Source organism: Sapajus apella, unplaced genomic scaffold (assembly GCF_009761245.1).
Source record: "Sapajus apella isolate SASKATOON/1434 unplaced genomic scaffold, GSC_monkey_1.0 scaffold8, whole genome shotgun sequence".
NCBI lineage: Eukaryota > Metazoa > Chordata > Mammalia > Primates > Cebidae > Sapajus > Sapajus apella.
In genome coordinates, this window is record NW_022436948.1 from 19711487 (window position 1) to 19728036 (window position 16550).

The window sequence follows — 16550 nt, forward strand, 5'->3', positions numbered from 1 at the left end:
TTCTCTATAAAAAGTTAGCTGGGCATGGTGGTGTGTGCCTGTAGTCCCAGCTATTAGGGAACTAGGGTGGGAGGACGGCTTGTGCCTGGAAGGTTGAGGCTGCAGTGAGCTGTGAGCATGCCACTGCATTCCAGCCTGGCCAACAGAGTGAGACCTTGTCTCAAGGAAAAAAAAAAAAAAGATATGATCAGAAGATGGCCATCTATCAACCAGAGAACAGAGCCTCACAGGCACTGAATTTGCCAGAGCCTTAATATGGCATAGAAAGATTCCAAGCCCCCACGACTGTGAGAAATAAATGTTTGTTGTTTAAGCCACTGTCAATCTATGGCATTCTGTTACAGAAGCCTAACTAACCAAGACACTGGTGGAGCAAGCTTTGGAACCACACCTGGCTGACTGTAGACTCAATCTGCTTAGCTGTTATGCGCACTGCTCCTCATTTATATCCATCTCATCTAGTCAAAGCCTACTCAGCCTCTGCTTCTACTCAGCTGCCATTAATTTAGGAAACTTCCCTTCCTTCCCAATTGGATCCAACCCCACTCTTGTAAGCTCTTATTATCCCGTTCCTTTCTTGCATTATAGCTGGGGTTTTACTCTTAATTGATCACAATCAGTCATAAGCAGGACTCTTTGAAGGCAAAGTCTATGTCATTTTTGGTTTATTGTTATTTTATATTCTCTTTGTCTAACAAAATGCTTGTCTGTTAATAAATGCTCAAATATTTGGCTACTGGATGAATATATAAATCTGTATGTCATTTGACAAGAGTAAGTTTTTAAAACTTAACAATATCTTTTTTAAGTCAATGGTACATTTAAGCTTCAGTATCTCAGTATGCCAATCTCATTGCTAAATGTTCTATTTTCATTATCAACTTTCAATCTTCATGTGAAAGAAATAAAGGTCAGAGTGAGATAAATTTCCAGATCATCCAGTTAGCAAACAGCAGAACAAGGACAAGATTCCAGGTCTGTCTATATCTGAAGCCTTTACTCTACAGCTCTGCCACGTTAACTTCATACTGATAACCGTCGTTCCAGGTTAATCGATCTACTGCAACATCAGTTCTGACAGCACCGTTGGGTTGACAGCAGGGATATAATAACTTGAATGAACCCATATTTTATTTACTTTTAGGTCATTTTGATTTTTTAACATTTTAAAAGAAAACGATGATGCACATTCTTAGACATTTGTACCCTTGTCTAATTATTTCTTCAGGGTACTTAGTAAAAACATCAAGCAGTTTTTAAAGCGTTTGATTCATGGGCCAAATTGGCAACAGTAATACTTGAGTTTTTAGTAGCTGATTCTATTACTTGGCCTATTTGCCAAGAGAATATTTCTCCCACTGTGCCAACAAGGAAAAACAGAACTTCAACATAATCCTTGGCATTTTTGTGAATTTGTCCTGGAGTACAGAAAAAAAAGAAGATTAAATCCATTGCAACCCTTTTTTTTTGGATCTAGGCCTTAGGACATTATTTTGAAGCACAGAATTTATTATATACTCTAACTTAAGACAGATAAATATGAGTACATGTAGCAACAACAGACTGCTTATGAGTTATTTGGTATTTGCTATGTATCCTGAACACATTTTTCTCTAATGAATAGCTACAAACATTTATATATATTTTCACGAATCAAATTCTTGATGATGATGGAATTCTATACCTAAAATAATAGCATCTCAGCTGCATTCTTCTGTCTTTAGAAATCTTTGAGAAGATGTCAGAGAACGTGGATAAACTTGATCTCCCTTGCTACAGTGAAAATTGGATGTACAGGAAACAGAATGATGCCTGTTCTGTTTGAAAGATTTTGAAATTCTGCTGTGTTCTTGGATCTGCCCCCTTTAAACCAGGTGGATGGTTTTAGTCATTCTGGAATGCTCTTTTTGGCCCTAATGAAAAGTAGCTGACTGGAACAGCAGCAGATTAATGTTTAGTTTCATAACTGATTTTCTGTTAAGTGACAACATTCTGTCCACCCCACTAGCCAATATTTTTGTTTCTCTGGCTATGTCAAGAAAGGAGATATTTTCTCATATCATAGCCTTAAAAATGCTTCCTTGTTTCACAAAATGATAAGGCTGAACTTGCACCTTATAGATGGGAGTGCTCCTAGGAATGGGACCAGTTTTGCAAGATATTTTCTTCCTTGAAGCTTAGCACTTAAAGAAGGCCAAGCTGTTGATTCCCTGAAGCTAGACATCATCACAGAGACAGAAGTTCAAATGCTTGCCTGTTGGCTTCGAGCCAGCGCACACAATGGCAGGGAACAGCAGAGGCTTTGAAAATGCCCCCTAGGGTTTAAGAAGCAGGATGCAGGGTGAGCGCCTGTGGCGGAAGTGGCCGTTGCTTCCTAGGATAGGGACTCAGCATCCTGGAGTACTGAAAATCAAAGGTAGAGATAATACTGGCCATTCCAGAAGCAAAGAGCTTTTCCCCCAGACCTACTCTCTGAGAAGCCACCTAACACTTCTGGTACTTTGGTTCCTTGTATACAGAAAATGGGACTGAGATATGTAATCTTAAAAACATTTTCAAACATAAAACTAGGCTGCTCTTATGTTTGAGTCTTCAAATTCAGAAATGAAGATTAGGCAATTCTTTTTTTCATTTTTATTTTTTAAATTATACATTAAGTTCTGGGGCACATGTGCAGATCTTACAGGATTGTTACAGAGGTATACACATGCCACAATAGTTTGCTGCTTCCATCCCCCCATCACCTACATTAGATATTTCTTCTAATGTTATCGCTCCCCAATCTCCCTAAACCACTGCTATCCCTCCCCTAGCCCCCCACCCCCCAATAAACCCCAGTATGTAATGGCTCCCTGTGTCCATGTGTTCTCATTCAACACCCACTTATGAGTGAGCACATGCAGTGTTTGGTTTTCTGTTCTTTTGTCAGTTTGCTGAGAATGATGGTTTCCAGATTCATCCATGTCCCTGCAAAGGACATGAACTCATTCATTTTTACGGCTGCATAGTATTCCTGGTATATATGTGCCACATTTTCTTTATCCAGTCTATTATTGATGGGCATTTGGGTTGGTTCCAAGTCTCTGCTGTTGTAAACAGTGCCATGATGAACATACATGTGCCTGTGTCTTTGTAATAGAATGATTTATAATCCTTTGGATATATACCCAGTAATGGGATTACTAGGTTAAATGGAATTTCTATTTCTAGGTCCTTGAGGAATCACCACACTGTCTTCCACAATGGTTGAACTAATTTACAGTCCCACCAACAGTGTTAAAATGTTCCTATTTCTCCACACCTCTCCAGCATCTGTTGTCTCCAGATTTTTTAATGATCGCCATTCTAACTGGCGTGAGATGGTATCTCAATGTAGCTTTGATTTGCATTTCTCTAATGACCTGTGATGATGAATATTTTTTCATATGTTTATTGGCCTCATAAATGTCTTCTTTTGAAAAGTGTCTGTTCATATCCTTCATCCACTTTTTGATAGGGTTGTTTATTTTTTTCTTGTAAATTTGTTTTAGTTCTTTTTAGATTCTGGATATTAGCCCTTTGTCAGATGGGTAGCTTGCAAAAATTTTTTCCCATTCTGTTGGTTGCTGGTTCACTCTAATGATTGTATGTTTTTGCAGTGGCTGGTAAACAGCCACTGTTTTTCCTTTCCATGTTTAGTGTTTCTTTCAGGAGCTCTTGTAAGGCAGGCCTACTGGTGACAAAATCTCTCAGCAATTGCTTGTCCATAAAGGATTTTATTTCTTTTTCACTTATGAAGCTTAGTTTGGCTGGATATGAAATTCTGGATTGAAAATTCTTTTCTTTAAGGATGTTGAATATTGGCCCCTACTCTCTTCTGGCTTGTACGATTTCCGCGGAGAAATCTGCTGTGAGTCTGATGGGCTTCCCTTTGTGGGTGACCCAACCTTTCTCTCTGGCTGCCCTTAGCATTTTTTCCTTCATTTCGACCCTGGTGAATCTGACAATTATGTGCCTTGGGGTTGCTCTTCTTGAGGAATATCTTTGTGGTGTTCTCTGTATTTCCTGGATTTGAATGTTGGCCTGACTTGCTAGATTGGGAAAGTTCTGGTTAATATCCAGAAGAGTGTTTTCCAGCTTGGATTCATTCTCCCCATCACATTCAGGTACACTGATCAAGGGTAAATTAGGTCTTTTCACATAACCCCATATTTCTTAGAGGCTTTGTTCATTTCTTTTCACTCTTTCTTCTCTAATTATGCCTTCTCATTTTATTTCATTAAGTTGATCTTCAATCTCTGATATCCTTTCTTCTGCTTGATCTATTCAGCTATTGAAACTTGTGTACGCTTCGTGAAATTCTTGTGCTGTGTTTTCAGCTCTATCAAGTCATTTATATTTTTCTCTAAGCTGGTTATTCTAGTTATCATTTCCTCTAACCTTTTTTCAAGGTTCTTCATTTCTTTGCATTGGGTTAGAACATGTTCCTTTAGCTCAGAGAAGTTTGTTGTTACCCACCTTCTGAAGCCTGCTTCTGTCAATTCGTGAAACTCATTTTCCATCCAGTTCTATTCCCTTGCTGGTGAGGAGTTGCGATCCCTTGGAGGAGGAGAGACTTTCTGGTTTTTGGTATTTCCTCCTTTTTGCACTGGTTTCTTCCAATCTTCATGGATTTATCTACCTTTGGTCTTTGAAGTGATGACTTTCAAATGGGGTCTCTGAGTGGACATCCTTTCTGTTGATATTGAAGCTATTTCTTTCTGGGTTTTTTTTTTTTTTTTTTTTTTTTTAGTTTTCCTTCCAACAGTCAGGCCCCTCTGCTGCAGGACTGCTGGAGGTCTACTCCATACCCTGCTTGCCTGGGAATCACCTGGGGTGGGGGACTGCAGAACAGCAAGGATTGCTGCCTGTTCCTTCCTCTGGTAGCTTTGTCCCAGAGGGAACCCATCAGATGTCAGCCAGAGCTCTCCTGTATGAGGTGTCTCTTTGGATATATGGCGGTTAGGGAAACTCTTGAGGAGGCAGTCTCTCCCTTATCAGAGCTCAAGTGCTGTGCTGGGAGCTCCCTTCATGGCTGCTGGGCAGTGATGTTTAAGTCTGCTGCAGCAGAACTCACAACTGCCCCCTTTCCCAGGTGCTCTGTCCCAGGAAAGTGGGAGCTTTATTTATAAGTCCCTAATGGGCTGCTGTCTTTTTTCCTGTCCACCAAAGAGGGAGTCTAGTCACAGTCTGTCTGCAGAGGCATTGCTGAGGTGCCACGGACTCCACCCAGGCACTGTGTAAACTTCCTTGCAATTTTGTTTACACAGGTAAGGCTAGAACTGCCTCAGTAGTGACGGACTGCCTTGGTAATGGTGGACTGCCTCGGTAATGGTGGACTGCCTCAGTAATAGTTGACGCCCTTCTCCCCACTGAGCTCAAGCATCCAGGGTTGAGCTCCAACTGCTGTGCTGGCTGTGAAATTCCTAAGCCTGTGGGTTTCCGTTTGTTGGTCTTTGTGGGGGTAGGACCTGCAGAGCCAGATCACTTGGCTCCCTGCCATCAGCCCGCTGTTTTTCAGGGGAATGGGCTGCTCTGTCTCACGGGTGTTCCAGGCACAAGCTAAAATGGCCGCTCAGATTTGTGCTGCAAACCCACAGTACCCACTGAAACAGCTGCCCAGTTCTGTGCTGGAAAATCGTGGTGCTTGTCATCCCAGTGGGAATCTCCTGGTCTGTGGGCTGTAAAGACTGTGGGAGAAGTGCAGTATCTGAATCGGAGTTCCAGAGTGGCCAGAAAAGTCCCCAATGGCCTCTGTTGTGTAGGGGGGCTTTCTCTGGCCCGTTGCACTTCCTGGGTGTGGCAGTGCCCCACTCTGCCTCGGTTTGCCCTTCTTGGGCTACGCCCACTGTCCAACCAGTCCCATTGAGATGAACCTGGTGCCTTGGTTGGAAATGTGGAGATCACTCGCCTTCTGTGTGGCTCTCACTGGGAACTACACTCTGGAGCTGTTCCTATTTGGCCATCTTGGTGGTAAATCCCCAGCAATTCTTTTATTTAAAAAAATTTTTTTGAAACAGAATCTCACTCTGTCTCCCAGGCTGGAGTGCAGTAGCAGGATCTCAGCTCACTGAAACCTCCACTTCCCAGGTTCAAGCGATTCTCATGCCTCAGCCTTCTGAGTAGCTGGAATTACAGGCATGCACCATCACACCTGGCAAATTTTTGTATTTTTAGTAGAGACAGGGTTTCACCATTTTGGCCAGACTAGTCTCAAATTCCTGGAGTTAAGTGATTCACCTGCCTTGGCCTCCCAAAGTGCTGGGATGTCAGATGTGAGTCACTGCACCCAGTCAGATTAAGCAGTTCTTCTAACAGCAAAATCATGTAGTAGTGCTGGAAAGATGTCAAAATGATAAGTCCTGGACTCAACTACTAACAATATTGTTTTCTCTACTGCCCTCTGTCACTGAACTAAAACACACTTTCTCTCTCTGTCTCTGTTTAAAGTATAATAATAATAATAATTTTTTTGAGACAGAGTCTTGCTCTGTGGCCCAGGCTGTAATGCAGTGGTGTGATGTCAGCTCACTGCAGCCTCTGCCTCTCAGGTTCAAGCAGTTCTTGTGCCTCAGCCTCTTGAGTAGCTGGGATTACAGGCATGCATCACCACATCCAGGTAATTTTTTTGCATTTTTAGTAGAGATGGAGTTTTGCCATATTGCCCAGGCTGGTCTCAAACTCTTGACCTCAAGTGATCCACCTGCCTCAACCTCCCAAAGTGCTGGGATTACAGATGTGAGTCACTAAGTCTGGACTAAAGCATACTTAATTTTATTTTAGTGGTTCAATAATGTTAGAATAGAAAGGGATATAGGGAGAGAGAAGAAAGAGATGTCTTGACTGGGGATATGAATTGGAGTTCATAAGATCTTCTGTTTCTTTTTTTCTTTCTTCTGATTCTCCTTTTATTACTTTTTTCTACCCTCCCTTCCCTCCTTCTGCATTCAAAAGCACCAACATATTGACTGAGATTCTTAAGAAAGAGCTATTGTTATTTAGTGGAATGTTTCTACAGCATTTTTCAGTGAGGAAGGGTTTGGCTTTTGGCTCAACTTGACCACACTTTATCAGTGGTTTAAGATAAAAGTGAATTTAGCTTTCTGCTGTCAGGGCTTTTTTGAAACACCAAAAATAAAGCCTCAGTTGGTACTTGGGACAATTCTAGCAGGTTCAAGTTTTCTTAACCTTTGCTAGTAGGAGAAAAAGCAATAGGAAGAATAACAGAAGCTTTTTTCTGCTGGAAATCTCTGCAATTTTAAACTCTACAGTTTTAGTTAATTAAAACTCATCTTTTATGTAAAAAAATACATTTTTTAAACATACATGATTTAGAATTAGAGGTGAAATGTCATACTATCCATAATTTATATTAAAATACTTCAGAAAAATAAAGAAGCAGCAAAATGTGGCAAATTGCTAACCTATGTGCTGTAGTTTGTTCAGGTTGCTGTAATGAAATACCATAAACTGAGTGACTTATAAACAACAGGAATATATTTCTCACAGTTCCAGAGGTTGGGAAGTCCAAGATCAAGGTGTTGCCAGCAGATGCAGTGTCTGGTGAGGGGCCATTTCCTGATTCATAGATAATGCCTCTCACTGAGCCCTTACTCGTGGAAGGGGAGAGGGTGCTCTCTGGGACCTCCTTTGTAAGAACTCCAATCCCATTCATGAGGGATGTACCCTTATAATCTAATCACCTCCCGAAGGTCGCATTTCCTGGTACCAGCATGTTAGGTTTCAACCTAATTCCAGTGAGTTTCGGGGGACACAAACATTCAGACCATAGTACTTGGTGTGAGTATCTAGAATTTGTTATACTTTTTTTTCTTCTTTTCTGTATGGTTGAAATGTTTCACACATATTTTATACATATTTCAGAATTTCACATACATAAAAAATTAATAAGTTAACCTCATCTTCATAAATAAGGGCCCCAAGTATATTGAGTTCATTCTATACCCTCTTCCCCTGCACTAACTTGCCGGCTCTTCAAAATAGTGAAATTTATAAAATCTCTTTACTGTGTTCCTGGCTCCACTTACTCACTTGATCCAAGAGACATGATCACCATTAAAATAAGTTTAATTTTATAGAAGTCTTGACTGGGAGTCGAAAGGCCAGTTTATTGGGGAGAGAAACAGAAATTTGAGTTCTTTATTGTTTTCATCTTGCTCTGTCCAACTGAGTTGAACACCCCTGATTTTTGGAATAGAAGAGCACAAGGAAAGAAGCAAGGAGATAGCAGGGTGAGACTCCATGGGGCCTTTCCCTCGCTTAGGAGAAGTAAATAAAACTAACCTTTCTCACACAAACAAGGTACACTCAGGTCTAAGTTGGAAAAGTGATCCTGATGACTTTTCAAAAAGAAACTTGGGGCATTAACAAGTGAGGACTTGAGAGAAAGGGATAGGGGGACTTAACCGTTGGTTTTAGGGTCTGTGCCTACTTTTTCTTTTTTTTTTTTTTCTATTTACACTTAGTTACACTTAATATTTCCCAAATGAGTAGGGGACTGAACTCTCAACCAGTGCCCCTCAGGCTCCGAGGTGCATCGGAATCAACAGAGTGTCTTGTTAAAATGCAGATTCGGATTCAGCAGGACGAGGTGAGGCTGGGATCCTGCATTTCTAGCCATCTCCCAGGTGATGGTGATTCATGGACCACATGGAACAGCAAGGCAATATTCAAATGTAATAAAATAGCTACCTCCTTTTCTGCTACTGAAAATAAGCTGCAAAGAAGAACCGCATTTGAGGAAGATTGTTCATCCTACATTTTCTTGCTGCATAAAATCTGAATACTTATTTTGGGCCATGCATTCTCAAGCGGGGGCAATATTTTCCCCAAGGGAGAGAAAATTATTCTGTTGAGGGTTGAAAAAAAAATTTACTCTTTTAATCTATAAAACACAGACACACATACATTATATAAACAGATATATCGTTTATCAACTGCATTAAAATGTCATAGAGGGAGATTAAGAAAAGTTCTGAAAACATTGCTTGGGTGGGAGAGATAATGAAAAGAGCTTGAAAACCACTGCTCTAAGCTGCTATAGAATGTCATGAAACTAGGGCAAGTAAAACTTAGCCAGCCAGCCTGTTTGTAAGTTAAATAATCAGTTATCAACATTTGGGGCATGTGTTATGTATCACCACCTAGGTTCTCAAATTCTCATTGACAGAATGATGGAAATTTTTGCTTCATGTAAGAGCACACTGGGTTGATTTTCATGCAACTTACTTGTACCTTCAGGGCCTTCTGGTGTCAAAATATTGTAGATTGCAGAGGAAAGGGATGAGAATAAAATCCACCATGGTTATCAGGGATGATTTCTACTGATAGAGAAATTCACCCAAATTGCACAAACAGCAATTGGATTTGGATTATAAGTAAGTGAAAAGTTGAAAACCAGAATTGCAAACACAATCCCTGCTTTTTCTCAACTTTTGTAATGTTCACTGCCCTCTAAATGCATTTCTTTATATCCCCTTCTGAGGGCATTAAATCTACATTTCCAGAGAAAACTAGAATGGTCTCCCCCTCCCCACCGAGGCTGTTGCCGGGTAAGACAATGCTGATTCTTCTCAGGACCCACCCCCACCACCCCAAAAAGCAGCTGGTTTTGAGTGGGTCCTAGAATGAGAAAAGGCTCTGCAGTAGGTCCAGCCTTTGCGCAAGCTTCTCTGCCACAAGCTTCTCTGCCTATGACCCAGCAGATCCAATGGTCCTTGAAGTATCAGAGGCAAACAGAGAAGCTCTTTGGAGCCTTTTCAGACCCTTAAAGGTGGATCAAAGTGAAGGCCCTTAGGATTTTAATGCAAAACTCTGTCATCCTTTGGAGATAACTAATTTCCTTTTGAGAAACAGCTTTCGGCCTGCTCCTGGGCCTTAGTAAAGACTGAATGCTTAGCCATGGGTCACTGTTACTCTGTGACCTAAGCCGCCCATTATACACTGAGTGTTATCTGACCCACAATGCAATGATGTTGGGTGTGCAGAGCAGCACTCAGTTATCAAATGGAAGTGGTACACATGTGATCGGGCCTGTGCAGGCCTCGAAGGCACACATAAGTTACGTGAAGAAGTGGCCCAAATGTCTATGGTTCCCCACTTCTGCTACATTGCCTTCTCTCTCCCAGCCTGCACCTATGGTCTCATTGAGAGTTCCCCACAATCAGTTGACAAAGGAAGAGAAGACTCAGGCCTGGTTTACAAAGGATTCTGCATAATATGCAAGCACCACCTAAAAACAGCAGCTGCCCAGCACTCTGGGAGGCCAATGTGAGAGGACTGCTTGAGCCCAGAAGTTGGAGACTAGCCTGGGCAACATAGCAGACTCCATCTCTACAAAAATAAAAAAAAAAAATAGCCAGGCATAATGGCACACACCTTTGGTCCCAGCTACTCAGGAGGCTGAGGCGGGAGGATTGCTTGAACTCAGAAGGTTGAGGATGCAGTGAAGAAAGGTTGCTACACTACACTCTAGCCCCTGTGGGACAGAGTAAGACACTGTCTAAAAAAAAAAAAAAAAAAAGGAGCACTGTAGCACCACAGCCCCACTCTGGGACATCCCTGAAGGACAATGGTGAAAAGTAATCATCCCTGTAATCCCAGTAGGCATAACTTTGAGCCATGCACTGGTTGTTCGCTTTGATGGAAAGAGAAATGGCCAGACATGTGGTTATGAACTGATTCATGGTCTGTGGCCAATGGTTTGGCTGAATGGGACTTGGAGGGAATATGATTAGAAAATTGGTGACCAGGCAATTTGAAAAAGAGGCGTGTGGAGAGACCTCTCTGAAGGGGCAAAAATCATGAAGATATGTGTGTCTCATCTGAATGCTCACCAGAGGCTGACTTCGGAAGAAGAGGATTATAATAACCAAGGGGATATGACCTCGTCTGTGCATATCAGCCTCTTTTCCCAGCCACCCGTGTTATCGCCCAATAGGCTCATGAATAAAGTAGCAGTGGTGGCAGGGATGGAGGTTATGCGTGTGCTCAGAAACGTAGATTTCCAGCCAGCAAGGCCAACCTGGCTACGGCCACCGCTGACTGCTTAATCTGCCTGCATCCGAGATCAACACTGAGCATACTATTCCCTGGGCTGACCAGCCAGCTACCTGGTGCAGATTGATTACACTGAACTGCTTCTATCATGGAAGGAGCTGCATTTTTTTTTTTCTGGAATAGATACTTTAGACACAGACTTGACTTCTTTTCATGCAATGTTTCTGCCAAAACTATCCATAGATTTATGGAATGCCTTATCCACCTTCATGGTATTCCATATAGCATGGCTTCTGATTAAGAAACTTACTTCACAGCAAGAGACATGCGGCAATGAGCCCAGGTATATGGACCTTGCTGGTCTTATCATGTTCCCTACTATCCTGAAGTGGTTGGCTAAATAGAACAGTGCCTTTTGAAGACTCAGTTATAGCTTCAGTGACAATAGGCAATAATACCTTGCAGGGCTTGGAAAAGGCTTCCTAGAAGGCCATATATCCTCTGAATCAGTGTCTGATATACTGTGTTGCTTCTCCCATAGTTAAGATTCATGAGTTCAAAAATCAAGGGGTGGAAATAGAATTGGCATCTCTCACTATTATCCTTAGTGACCCACTAGCAAAATCTGTGCTTCCTGTTCTTGTAACCATGTAGCCTGCTGGCCTAAAGGTCTTAGTTCCAGAGGGAGGAATGCTTCCACCAGGAGACACAACAATTCCATTGAATTGGAAGTTAAGATTGCCACTTGGCCGCTTTGGGTTCCTCATATACTGAATCCACAGGCAAACAAGGAAACCACTACGTGGGCTGGGGTGATTGGTTCTGACGACCAAGGGAAGATTGAACTACTACTCCACAGTGAAGGTAAGAAAGAGTATCTCTGGAATAAAAGAGATCCCTCAGAATGTCTCTTAGTATTACCATACCTTGTGATTACAGCCAATGGAAAACTGCAACAACAGGCCAGGAGCAGTGACTCGTGTCTGTAATCCCAGTATTTTAGGAGGCCAAGGTGGGAGGATCACTTGAGGCCAGGAGTTCAAGACCAGCCTGGGCAACGTAGCTAGATCCCATCTCTACAAAAAAATAAAAATTATGAAAAAAGAAAACTGTAATAACCCAACCTGTGCAGGACAACTGCTGGCCTAGACCCTTCAGGAATGAAGGTTTGAGTCATCCTGCAAGGTAAAGAACCAGCTGAGGTGACTGCCGAAGGCAAGAGAATATAGACGGGGTAGTAGAGGAAGGTAGATATAAATACCAACAATGGCTATGTGACTGTTACAGAAATGAGGACCATGATGGTCATGAGTATTTCCTCCTTATTTTTTTAATATATATATACACATACATATACATTTCTATATGTGTATATGTGTACATGTACATATCAAATATCATTGTTCGCTTTCCTCTCATTCTTTTATCATGTAATATAAGAATAATGACTTTACTTTCTAGTACTTAAGTATTGTTACTTCCATATCTTAGTATTTAAGTTTTGGGATATCAAGAAGAATAAGCACTACTTGAAGACGTCATCTCTTCTATGGAATGAGTTAGAGCATTTACAGTTGTATACAGGACAGTTGTATCATGTTAGGTGGAATTATGACCTTGTTAATGTTTTTATTTGAAGATCAAATATGGGTTAAGGAGAAGTGTATGGATGCCAAGTTGACAAGGGGTAGGCCTGTGATAATTAATTTTATGTATTAATTTGACTGGGTCACAGATACCCAGATATCTGATTAAACATTATTTCTGGGTGTGTCTGTGAGGCTGTTTCTGGAAGAGATGGATATTTGGATCAGTTGACTGAGTAAAACAGATTGCTTTCCCCAGTGTGGGTGGGCACCATCTAATCCATTGAGGGGATGACTAGAACAAAATTAGAGGAAGGGAGAAGTCATTCTGTCTGCCTGACTGCTGGAGCACAGACATTGGTCTTCTGCCCTCAGATGCGGACTTACATCATGAGTCCTCTGGTTGTCAGTCTTCAGATTTAGACAGGAACTATACCACCTCCTTTGCTGGGTCTCCAACTTGACAACTGCAGATTATAGGACTTTTCAGACTCCATAATCGCGTGAGCCAATTCCTCATAACAAATCTCTTCATTATAGATTTATTACATCTCTATCATCTAAATCCATATGATCTATTGGTTTGTTTCTCTGGTGAGCCATAATACAGTTGTTTTTCTAAGAATGAGGTAATAAGAGTCCCTTTAGTTGATACACACTTGATTCAGAAAATTGTAACATTAAAAGAAACTCACGTAATTCCATTTAACTATGGATATGTGTTCAACTGCTTCCCATGCCCAGATGGCTGTGCTGCCAATTCATGGCATAGCAAAGAAGTCTAGTGCCTGTTGCTGCTTTAGGGAGCCTAGTGAAGGTGTCTTCTGTCATTCCCATGTGAAGTAGAGTAAAAAGTCATCTAAAAATCTGGGCTAGAGCCAGCCTCCAGGGTATGAAGAGGCTAGTTTCAGTAGCAATAACCTGCTTTATTGAATGGACCTGACAGTGTACTCAATGCCTTCTGTGCGTTGAGTGCTTTAGTCATCCCCAAATGCTATAAAGCAGGTATTATTACTGCAATTTTTCATATGATTAATTGGAAGCATGAAGTGGAAATAAACTTGCCCAAAGCTATAAGGCCAAGAAGTGAGGAGCAGGGATTTGCATGCAGGCAGTTTAGCTCTGGAGCCTATGTTGTATTAAACATTCATGGGCAGCTCGTGATGGTCACATTCAGCTAGTTTTGGGTGGTCGGGCCCCAGCTGTATCTTCTCCCCAGGCATGTCAAGATTGATGGGAAGAGGCAAGCGTCATGACTAACGGACTAGGAATTATGCATCCTCTCCGAAGTTCAGCCAAACAGGCCAGAAATTTTCTTAACAGCTTTATTGAGATGTAATTCACATACCATACAATTCACCCATTTAAAGTGTAAATATAATATTGTTTAATATATTTACAGGGATGTGCAACCATCACTGCATCTGGTTTTAGAACATTTTAGTCCCTCCTGGAAGAAACCTAGTACCCATTAGCAGTCACTCCCCGTTTCCCAGCCCACTTCTCCAGTCTTAATCAACTACATATCTACTTTCTGTCTCTGTAGCTTTCCCTAGTCAGTACATTTAATGGAAGTGAAATATTACAATACACTTTTTTTTGTAATGGACTTCTTGCATTTAACATAATATTTTCTAGATTCATCCATGCCATACTTCATCCATATCAGTACTTCATTTCTTTTTATTTGTGAATACTATTCCATTGTATGGATATACTATATTCTGTTTCTCATCCATCAGTTGATGGGCAGTTGGTTTATTTCCACTTTTTGTCTACTGCTGTGAATATGCATGTACTATTTTTAATATGGACATACATTTTCATTTCTCTTGGTTTCATTTTTCTTTTTTAAGAGACAGAGTCTCACTATGTTGCCCAGGCTGGTCTCAAACTTGTGGGCTCAAGTAATCCTCTTGCCTCAGCCTCCCAAAGTGCTGGAACTATAGGTATGAGCCACTGTACCTGGACTCTCTTGGTATTTATGTAGAAAACGAATTGCTAGGTTATATGATAACTCCATGTTCAACATTATGAGAAAATGCCAGCCTGTTTTCTAAAGCAGCTATACTACTTAACATTCCCACAGGCAGTATGTGAGGGTTCCAATATGTCTACCTCCTCACTAATACTTGCTAATATCTGCCTCTTTAGTTATAGCCATTCTAGTAGGCATAAAGTAGTATCTCATTGTGCTTTTATGTGCATTTCCTTGAGGTTAATGATGTTGGGCATCTCACTGCTTTTCATGCTTCTTCCTAGTTTGTTGAATGTTTATTAGGTTGAGTTGAGCAATTTCCCTTCTATTCCTAATTTATTGAGCATTTTTTTTTTAAATCATGAAAGGGTGTTGGATGTTGTAAATATCTTTTTTGTATTTATTTGTTCATGTAGTTTTTATTCTTTATTCTACTATATGACATATTACACATTGATTATATTGATATGTTAAAATGTTTTTATATGTTGCTGGGTTAAGTTTGCTAATATTTTGTTGAGGAGTTTTGCTTCTATATTCCTAAGGGCTATTGGTCTGTAGTTTTACTTTGTTCTGTTCCCTTGTGATTTCTTTGGTTTTGGCATCAGGGTAATTCTAATTCTGGCCTCATAAAGTCAGTTAGAAAGTGTTCCCCCTTCTTCTACCTGTTGAAAGAGTTTCTAAAGAACTGGTATTAATTCTCCTTTGAATGTTTTGCATATCTTTTCAGTAAAGCCATCTGGACCTGGTCTTTTACTGGTGGAAAATTTTAAAATGACTAATTTGAGTATTTTATTTTGTGCAGGCCTATTCAGACTTTCTATTTCTTCCACTCCACTTTTGGTAGTTGTATCTTTCTAGGAATTTGGCCATTTCATCTAAGTTTTCTAATTTGTTGGCATACAGTTGTTCATTGTTTTCCTTATAATCCCTTTTATTTCTGTAAGATTGGTAGTGATGTGACCACTTTCATTACTGATTTTTAATAATTTATATATTCTCTTTTCTTTTTCAGTAGTTAAGGATTGTCAATTTTGTTTAACATCTCAAAAAATCAACTTTTTGTTTGGATTTTCTGTATTGTTTCTTTAGTATCTATTTCATTGGTTTTTGCTTGAATCTATATAATTTGCTTTCTTCTACTAGCTTTGGGTTTAGTTTTCTCTTCTTATTCTAGCTCCTTAAAGTGTAATGTTAAAGTCTTTTAAAAGGTACGCATTTATAGCTATAAATATAAGAAGAAGCGAGGACTATTTTTGCCTGAAGAAGATTTAATAACGAGGACTATTTTTGCCCGAAGAAGATTTAATAGTCTGATAGAAATCCTGGTAAGACTGAATTACATATAATTTTATCTGGATGCTTTGCTTTCCTCATTCTATGGCAGAGAAGCATTCAAAATGTACAAGTGGAATACATAAACTCCAGTAGAACATTTGTTTTAGAAGTGATGATTATTCAAAGAGTTCACATAATTTTTAATTTTGAAGGATGCATTATTTGATGATGATTGTGAAACATTTTCAAACCTCTCACGTGTAGCAATTCTGCAGTCTGAGAAATTGCTACTGGCATTTGCAAGCATGGCAGAAATTTAATAAACTGTCGCCAAACCATTTGCTTGTTTGAATGCCAAGATTTCCTTCCCCACGTCACATGCAGTGTCCTGTTGCCAACAGTTATCAAAATACTCCCACAGTTGTCACAGAGAGAATTGTTCAGGGAGTTACTTTTTCTTTATTCTTCTTGTCCTTATATTTCATTGCCTTACCACTTCTACTTATGGATTTATTTGAGCAACTCAAATAACATCAGTATGGAACAGTTAGATATTAAATAATGGATTACAAAATCATATCTGAGATATAGCTATAGATGTATAGCTAGTACAAAAAGATTAAGAAGGAAGACTTTTATGCTTTACTCCCCAAATATTCTTAATGTTTCAG